This window comes from Tursiops truncatus, chromosome 1, assembly GCF_011762595.2.
Source record: "Tursiops truncatus isolate mTurTru1 chromosome 1, mTurTru1.mat.Y, whole genome shotgun sequence".
Taxonomy (NCBI): Eukaryota; Metazoa; Chordata; class Mammalia; order Artiodactyla; family Delphinidae; genus Tursiops; species Tursiops truncatus.
The window spans coordinates 115,995,154-116,004,248 of record NC_047034.1 but is presented as its reverse complement, the minus strand read 5'-3'; the positions used below and the strand labels follow the sequence as shown (position 1 = coordinate 116,004,248).

The following is a 9,095-nucleotide window of genomic DNA, read 5'->3' as shown; positions in this document are numbered from 1 at the left end:
GTCCTTGAAGCTATATGGGTTCTATTCTGTAGGCAGTAAGAGTAAGCCAAGTATTTTTCAGCAGGGGAATGACCCCTGACTGGTGTTTTATAAAGTTGAAACCCAATCGACCATTCCTTTGCTATGCTTCCTTTCTAAAGTTTAGTTTAAGTTAAATAGGATGGTATTTTCTGGAATTGCACAGTACCATCTGAGAAGTTCTAAATATACTACGATCATTATGTATGCTTACTATCCCTCATGAGCATCAGCCTCTGTTTTCTATGAAAAGCTCAAGTAAAAAACAAAACACCAAAAAATTCCCCCTAGAACCGTGACTCATTTTGAGAAGTGGGAGGATAGTCTCACCAGCTGCCTTATAGACCTCATTGCTCTCAGGAAGATAAGAAATGGGTAAGACTGTTGATTTGTGTGCTGGAGATCCCCCCCAAGTAGGTGTGTGAACAACTCTAGAATCAAGTCTGAACCCCTCCCCAAGCCTCTGCTACCTCATAGACAGATGGTGTCCCCTTTGCTGTCCCTCACCTACTCCCACCCCTCCAGCCATCCTGAGTGGACATGGGAGGCTCTTGCAGGTTGTAAGAGATGGAGACACTCAGGTTACCTTGGACAACGTGTATATATGTATTTGTTAGGATGTATGGGGAGGCGAGGAAGCCCAGGATCGCCTCTGTAGCTGGGCAGTCAGGTTCCATGGACAACTGGAACATCACTCATGCTGTCTGGGTGAAAGCAGTAACTTCAGACTCTGGAGAACCAAGAGCAAGTCCAGTTGCTCTTCCCCTTCCCTCTCAACCTGTCTCCCTACTTCTTACTGTGTTCTTGACTGATTCCCTCTTTTTATCCTTTGACTTTGCCCCTTTAAGGCCCCTATTGCCTCCTCTCTGTCTTTTAGTCCTTTGCTTCTGTACTTTCTGTGTGCCCACTCTGTCTCAAACTTGAACTCCCTGAGAGTGAGTCTCTGTTGTTGAGTCAGGGTACAGGACAGGTGGGGCAGGCCCCTTTGGCTTGTGGGTCAGGGCTCGTCTCTGGTCCAGTGTGTAGGTGGTACTAAGGCGGATGAACAGTGGATAAGGAGTCCTGTTGGAGAGGACAGTGGGCAGGACAGATCGTCTGAGACTTCTTGAATTAGGGATGTGGCAGACATCTTCCACGGCCTGTAGAGAGCATGAAACTATTCTTGGTTCTCTGACATTTATCTGTTGTTCTTCTCTTTACCTGGAAATCTTTCCCCTGTTCTTTCCCTGTTAATTCTTTTCAAGGATAAACTGAGGCATATTTAAATTGAGTATATTTGAGCAAAAATCGATTTGGGCAGTGGCAAACCAGAAGGCGTTAGGAGTGCTCAGCAGACAGGAGTTGGGGCAAGGTTTTTCTACAGGAAATGTGGAGGCAAAGTGAGGAAGTTATTTGATTGGCTCTAGCTTAAGTGATTGCCTTATTTGGGAAAACCTACTTGGCTGTGATTGGTTGTCCTTTAGGTTTCTTAACTTTGAGGCATTTGCTGGCCTAGGTTTTGGTTTGCTTACCTAGGCTGCCAAGTTCATTAGAACCCTCTCAGTCTAATGGCCTCCTTTAAAAATTAACAACTCCTACTTATGCTCAGGCTTGTGAGTCAGTACTCCAAGAATGCAGGTTTCTGGGCCCCGCTTCTACAGATTTGGGCTAGGGCCTGAAAAATGTGGTAATTTAACTTTTCCCTGGTGTCCTTAGGCAGTTGGCCTATCATCTGTTGGCAGATATGTTTTTGGGAACCACTGGATTAAATGAGAAGATCCAAGGTCTTTTCCGGTATGAACGGTCTTCCAGAGCTTGTGCACTCAATTAAAAATATTGGAGTGTCATTTTTATGTAAAAAGTATTAAAATGCATACAAGTGTTACCAACTGCCTATCTCATGGAGCTTACAATGTATAGGAGTGGTGGTAAGAGTAAACTAAGGCATATGAGTAAACAAGTATGTATATGCTGATAATACAAGGTGGAATATGAAGGATGCTGCCAGAGATACCAAATATGCAGGTAGCGATATGGTAGGCAGAGATCAAAGAAGAGTGAGATGGAATTTGATTGAGAAAATTGTGGCAGAGCCCCAAAAGTATTGAGCCGTGTGTACCTTTACTGCTCAGTGTACATACCTAGCATGTAATTTTGATTCCACAAATGCAAAACTGTAATTATACAGGAAAGTGTGGTAACAAACTAGAATAAAGAGAATGACTTCAAATCAAAGACTGTTTTTTTAAAAAATTATTTATTTATTTATAAATATTTATTTATTTGGTTGCGCCGGGTCTCTGTTGTGGCAGACGGACTCCTTAGTTGTGGCTCGAGGGCTCCTTAGTTGTGGCATACATGTGGGATCTAGTTCCCTGACCAGAAATCGAACCCCGGCCCCCTGCATTGGGAGCGCGGAGTCCTAACCACTGTGCCACCAGGGAAGTCCCATATATATATATATTTTAATATTAATATTTATTTATGTGCCTGTACTGGGTCTTAGTTGCGGCACACGGGATCTTCATTGCCATGTGTGGGATCTTTAGTTGCAGCATGCAGGATCTTTAGCATGTGGGATCTAGTTCCCTGACCAGGGATCGAACCTGGGCCCCTGCATAGGGAGTGTGGAGTCTTAGTCAGTGGACCACCAGGGAAGTCCCCTCCTCAGTGTTATTAATTGTAACCTTCCTCTCAGGTCCTCCTCTTTCTTTCCACCTGTTGGCTCTCAGTTAGTGAGCATATCCACGATGTTTGACCAAAGACCACCAAGGGAAAATGGCTTTTGTGGTTTTGTTTTATTCATTCACTAAATTTCCTAGCAGAAATTACTCTCTGTGAAGCAGAAGTCCACAGAGGAGCTACATAGTAAATGTTATTTAAAACCCAATTTTTATTTTATTTTTTATTTTAATTTTTTTAGAAATTGGTGTCTTTATTTTTATTTATTTTTTTTGGCCATGTGGTGCAGCATGTGGGATCTTAGTTTCCTGACCAAGGATTGAACCTGGACCCCCTGCACTGAGAGCATGGAGTCTTAACCACTGGACTGCCAGGGAAATCCGCCAATTTTTATTTTAATTGAAAAAATAATATATGTACATAGTAAAAAATTTTAAAAAGTGGATAACCACTTTTTTGTGTGTGGGGAAAAAAGTGTGAACCACGGTTCCCTAGTCCTCTTTCCCCAGAAGCGTCTGCTTCAGCCACTTTCTTGACCATCATTACAGAAAAATAAAATTTGTGAATTTATGAGTGTGTGTTTGTGTGAAAGTAAATGCATATCTGTGTAAGTGTAAACCTCCCTTCTACTTTTAACAGATTAGGAGCATACCATGTATCTGTTCTGTACAGTTGGTAGTAGCAGAAGCGAAGAAGTGGACCTAAGAAAAAAACATTGAAGCCTGGGGATGACAGAGTCACTGGGGTCCTTTCAAGGTCACAGCGGGCCATCAGAATGTCCTTCATGCTAGGAGAGCTGACACTGTGTCTTTAATGGCAATGAGCCAATTTTTAGTAATTTCTAAGAAGTCTGTCTTCTGAGAAGGTTTCCTGTGCTTCTTTTGTTTCCCTGTGTTTCCTTATAATAAATCCCCATCACCTAAGGTAACCAAAGGTGTTCATTTTTTTATTGAAGTATAGTTGATGTACAGTATTGTTTCAGGTGTATAACATAGTGATGCACAATTTTTAAGTTATATTCCACTTATAGTTATTGTAAAATATTGGCTATATTCCTGATGTTGTACAATGTATCCTTGTAGATTATTTATTTTATATATAGTAGTTTGTACCTCTTAGTTCCCTATCCCACTCTTCCCCTCCCTCTTTCCCTCTCTCTACTGGTAACCACTAGTTCTTTCTCTATACCTGTGAGTCTGTTCATTTTTGTTATATTAACTAGTTTGTTGTACTTTTTTAAGAGTCCACATATAAGTGATATCATACAGTATTTGTCTTTTTCTGTCTGACTTATTTCACTTAGCTTAATACCCTCCAGGTCCATCCAGGTTGCTATAAGTGGCAAAATTTCATTTTTTATGGCTGAGTAGTATTACATTGTGTGAATATACCACATCTTCCTTATCCATTCACCAGTTAAATGACACTTAGGTTGTTTCCACGTCTTGGCAGTTATAAATAATGCTGCTGTGAACATTGGGGTGCATCTAAAGCTGTTTCTTGAAACTACGTATTCAGATAAAGTAACTAACAAATACCTTTGGGCTAGATACTTGCTGAGATAAAGAAAAGAGGAAGCCAACAAAGAGTGGATGACTGTCACTGTTTCTCTGGATTGGGATCTAAAAACTGCTTTTTTCTCACTGTCTTAGAAACTCTAGCCTTTCTGTTTGGGGTATGCTGAGTATTTTGAAATTTTGGTGATTAAAATGTGGAGTATGAAGTTGAAGCTTGGACATGACTAATACCAGGGAGGTCCTATGGCTTCTACAGATAAGCGAAAGGGAAGAAGGGACCTTAGACCTTGTCAGTGATAGAATATTTGCCTTTTAGGAACATATCTGACCGCCAGTTAGTAGTGGCTAAACAGGCCCAAGATCCAGCATTCAGAAAGTGTATTTGCTATTGTATAAAAATCTCCCTGGAGATAATCAAACTACGTGTAGAGGAAGAGTTCCAACTTAAAAAAAAAAAAAAAAGAAAGGCTGAAATCCAGATCTACATCTCAACCTCTACAGGTTCTTAAGTTACAGTGTTAACTTTAAGTGGTCTTAAAGGGATACACAGTAACAAGGTTGAGGAAATGATAATTCTGTACCCATTCCTGGAACAATTTACATATCCATATATTGCATTAAGTAGTAGTGTTTGTAGTAGTGTTTGTGTGATTGATTGGCATTAACAACATGTTCTTCATGATCCAGGGCCAGAATGTAACTTGAACCTCCTGAACCTTTTCACATTTGATACTAACAGTGTGTTCTGGGTGTAGTTAGGTATTAGGTACAGATCACGATTTGTTACTCCCTTTCTTCTTCTGTATTCTTTTTTAAAAATTCATTTACTTTTGGCTGTGCTAGGTCTTCATTGTGGCATATGGGATCTTTAGTTGCGGCATGAGAACTCTTAGTTGCTGCATGCATGTGGGATCTCGTTCCCTGACCAGGGATCAAACCTGGGCCCCCTGCACTGGGAGTGTGGAGTCTTACCCATTGGACCACCAGGGAAGTCCCTCTTTCTGTATTCTTTATACTTCCCCCTTCCTATCTTAATTTTCCTGCCTTCTGTAAAGGTAAGTGGGGGAGGGAAGCATAGCTTGAGCATTGAGAAGGGAATTATTGTTGAATACCTATCATTACCACTTAACCTGTGCTACCTTGTTTGAAATAGCAATTCTTAACAGAGCCCCCAGAAATGGCTGTGATGGATAGATGAGGCAATTGGAGCTCAGAACAAAAATAAACTACTCTGACTTTCCTGGTGGTGCAGTGGTTAAGAATCCGCCTGCCAATGCAGGGGGCACAGGTTCGAGCCCTGGCCCGGGAAGATCCCACATGCTGCGGAGCAACTAAGCCAGTGTGCCACAACTACTGAGCCTGTGAGCTACAACTGCTGAGCCCGGGCACCACAACTACTGAAGCCCGCATGCCTAGAGCCCGTGCTCTGCAAAAAGAGAAGCCACTGCAATAAGAAGCCTGCGCACCGCAATGAAGAGTAGCTCCCACTCGCCACAACTAGAGAAAGCCCATGCATAGCAATGAAGACCCAATGCAGCCAAAAGTAAATAAAATAAAATTAATTAATTAAAAAAAAAAAGTAAACTACTCAAGGGACTTCCCTAGCGGTCCAGTGGTTAAGGCTTCGCCTTCCAATGTGCAGGGGGTGTGGGTTTGATCCCTGCTCGGGGAACTAAGACCCCACGTGCCTTGGGGACAAAAAACCAAAACATAAAATAGAAGCAATATTGTAACAAGTTCCATAAAGACTTAAAAAATAAAAGTAAAGTACGCAAATCGTGCAGTCCAAAGAGACGTCTTCTGTCTTAGGTTTGTCTGACTCCAAAGCCCATGTTCTTTCCTTTACACAAGTGGTTCTTAACCTTATTGGACCCAAAGTTCCCCTGTAATAACAAAGATTTTGTGGCACCACTTTTACTTATCCTGAAATAAAAATTTAAACAATAATACCTACCTATACACGTAATTTTTAAAACTATTAGGAACAAACATGGATTTCAATGCAAATACTTGGGAAAACTATCTCAGAAGACATAATGAAGCAGTCAGTTGCTTGTATTTACCTACTTACAGTGAATAAGTTTGGATTTAAAAAGAATAAGGAAACGAAGAAAAAAAATAAGACAGTAGTCACTTGATTGTTGTTGACTCCTTTCTGTTACCTTTTGTTATCTAAATATTTGTAGGTATTCGTAGAACTATATAATGAATGTAACAATAATAGGAGCAAATGGTATAAATGTTTCATGTTAAATTCAAATAACATGGACAACAGTGCTGTCAGTGACTTGATTTTCTGAAATGATGAACAACTCTTGATAAGGTTCTACACAAACAAGAGAATATATATATTCTTTTCCCAACATGAATCTCTAGTAGGACATTTGAAAATCATCAGAATTAGGCTCACCAGGCTGAGCCTCTCTGAGCACTAGAGTTCATACCATATCCCTGCCTCATCTCCTATCTCTGCCAGCGCCAGTGGTGTACATAATCATTGTAACAACCAAAAAAGCTCCCACAAGATTTCAAAGTTTTCCAGTATCACCCTACCTGCTGGCAACATTGCTTTATGCCAGTTTGCTTGAGGTTAATCACTTGCTCTAAGCTGTGAAGTAAGGATGTAAAGGGGGGCAAAATGGGAAAGCAACAAGAAGGGAAAAGCAGTAGAAAGACCTCTTGTTTTATACTTACAGTTTTAGGATCAGTATTATAGGATTGTAATTATACAAAGTGAAACATGGCTGGTTAATTTAGTGAGATTCCAAGCTTTTGCAATATCTCAAAGCCACACATGTTGCTGTGGCTATTCCACAGGTTTATAGGGTCCTATGATAGATGGAGAGTCAGGGTGGCATGACAGCAATGCTTTACGTCAATCTGATGGGGAGATGGGTTTCAGAGTAGTGTGGTGTGCCCCGAGTTTGATGCTTGGAGGTGCCACCGAGTGGCTTCAATTTTCTCACCTGGAAAATTGAACAATGGAATTGAACCTGGAAAATGTACAAATAATACCTGGCTTATAGGAGTGTCGCGAGAACTGAATGAAATAGCATATTAGGTATCTAGAACAACGGTTCAATAAATGTTAGTTCTCGTTCTCTCTTTTCCTCAAAAAAGATGCTTTTTAGGCAATTTTTGAGTAATTTTTTGGTAATTTTGTCTTTTTAGTTTTTCTATTCTAGACCTGTACAATTTCAGTCTCCTACTTTTTGCCTAATCCCAGAAAATAGGAAAGCAAATTTAAAAGTTTATCTCTATACATGATCCTCAAACTAAGCTATCTCAGTGTGGAATTCTGTGTTACAGTAACTAACATGGACTCTTCTGACAAGGGCTTCTTCAATAAAGTTTAGTATAAACCTAATAAACTATTTCAGTCAACACAGTCAAAGATCTCAAACTTGGAATATTAAATATACAAATTTATTCAGAATTATTTTGCATTGCATTTGTCAATGCTTATTTCTCTTGAACTCTTATTCAGAAGAGTTATTTCAAAAAGAACTCTTTAGGAATACCCATGTTTCTTTGTGTCATATCTCTAGACATATCTGTGACAGAATTTTTCTCAGCATGGAATTCTATTATTCTACTCCATTCTCCCACTGAACATTTAGAGCTCATTTTCAACTCTCCCCACACTTGTTAAATCTCCTAGAATCTTTTTTTTAAAGTTAGTTGGAGATTTTAAAAAAGTTTTTATTTTTAAATTATTTAAATGTCTTTATTATTATTATTATTTTTACAGTAAGTCCTTGTTGGTTATTTATTTTCAATATAACACTGTGTACATGAGTCTCCTAGATTCTTTTTTTTTATAATGAAGTATTTTTTTTTTTAATTTAAATTTATTTATTTATTTATTTTTGGCTGCGCTGTGTCTTCATTGCTGTGCCCTGGCTTTCTCTAGTTGCAGTGAGCGGGGGCTACTCCTCATCGCGGTGCATAGGCTTCTCATTGTGGTAGCCTGTCTTGTGGTGGAGCACAGCCTCCAGGCACGCGGGCTTCAGTAGTTGTGGCTTACGGGCTCCAGAGCACAGGCTCAGTAGTTGTGGCGCACAGGCTTAGTTGCTCCGCAGCATGTGGAATCCTCCCGGACCAGGGCTCGAACCCGTGTCTCCTGCACTGGCAGGCAGATTCCCAACCACTGCTCCACCAGGGAAGTCCCTCCTAGATTCTTAATTGTGCTCAAGTCACGGACACTGACTTCCAAGAAGCTTCTGGGGAAGATTACTTACATGCTAAGGGATAGAGGAAGAACCCTACCACTGCCTTTCCTCAACATGCAAATCATGTTTTTCCTTTTATCCCATGTTGTCTAGTCTTATCATCCTGAAAAGGGAACGTGCTTATTTGATCTGCTTAGTAGAAGAAGCATTATAAATAGATGGCCATGTAACTTATATTTCCTGCCCAGACACTTCACAGAGTGAGAAGGAAGGTTGTAATAATTACTCTGGGACAGCAGCGGTGAACTAGGATCCAGAGTCCCTCTAATTATAGAAAAGGAGAAAAAAAAATGCGATGTGGGAAAGTTTATCATACATTTGCTAATTAAGCACGCACCACACACAAGCCAGTTTCCTAGGCAGTAAGGAAGGTTTTGAATGGTAGGCATTTAGGGAGGGGGTGGGGAGAGAAGGGTGTGGGCATAAAAATAGAAGCAGGTAGTGAAGGCACAGCGTCAGCTCTAAGCTTGGAGCCAGGAGATGCTGGTACTCCTCGTCCTGGCTCTGGCTTGGTGACACATTCTTGGGAGTGAGGATGGAGCCCTGCCAGCTTCTTCGGGAAGCTTCCTGACACTGCTGGGTCCTCCTCCCCTCTTCTCTAACTGCTCTGTCTGCTCCAGTCGCAGGAGTCCTACAGGCAGGAAGGGCAGGAATGTTGGCAAGCAGA

At 40.8% G+C, this 9,095-nt stretch overlaps 1 protein-coding gene across 2 annotated transcripts in view; it reads left to right on the top strand.

Annotated features, from left to right (window-relative positions):
- The window catches only part of GIPC2 (GIPC PDZ domain containing family member 2), an 85,145-nt gene that overhangs the window by 8,239 nt on the left and 67,811 nt on the right, over positions 1-9,095 (top strand). The gene's annotated exons all lie outside the window — the stretch shown is intronic.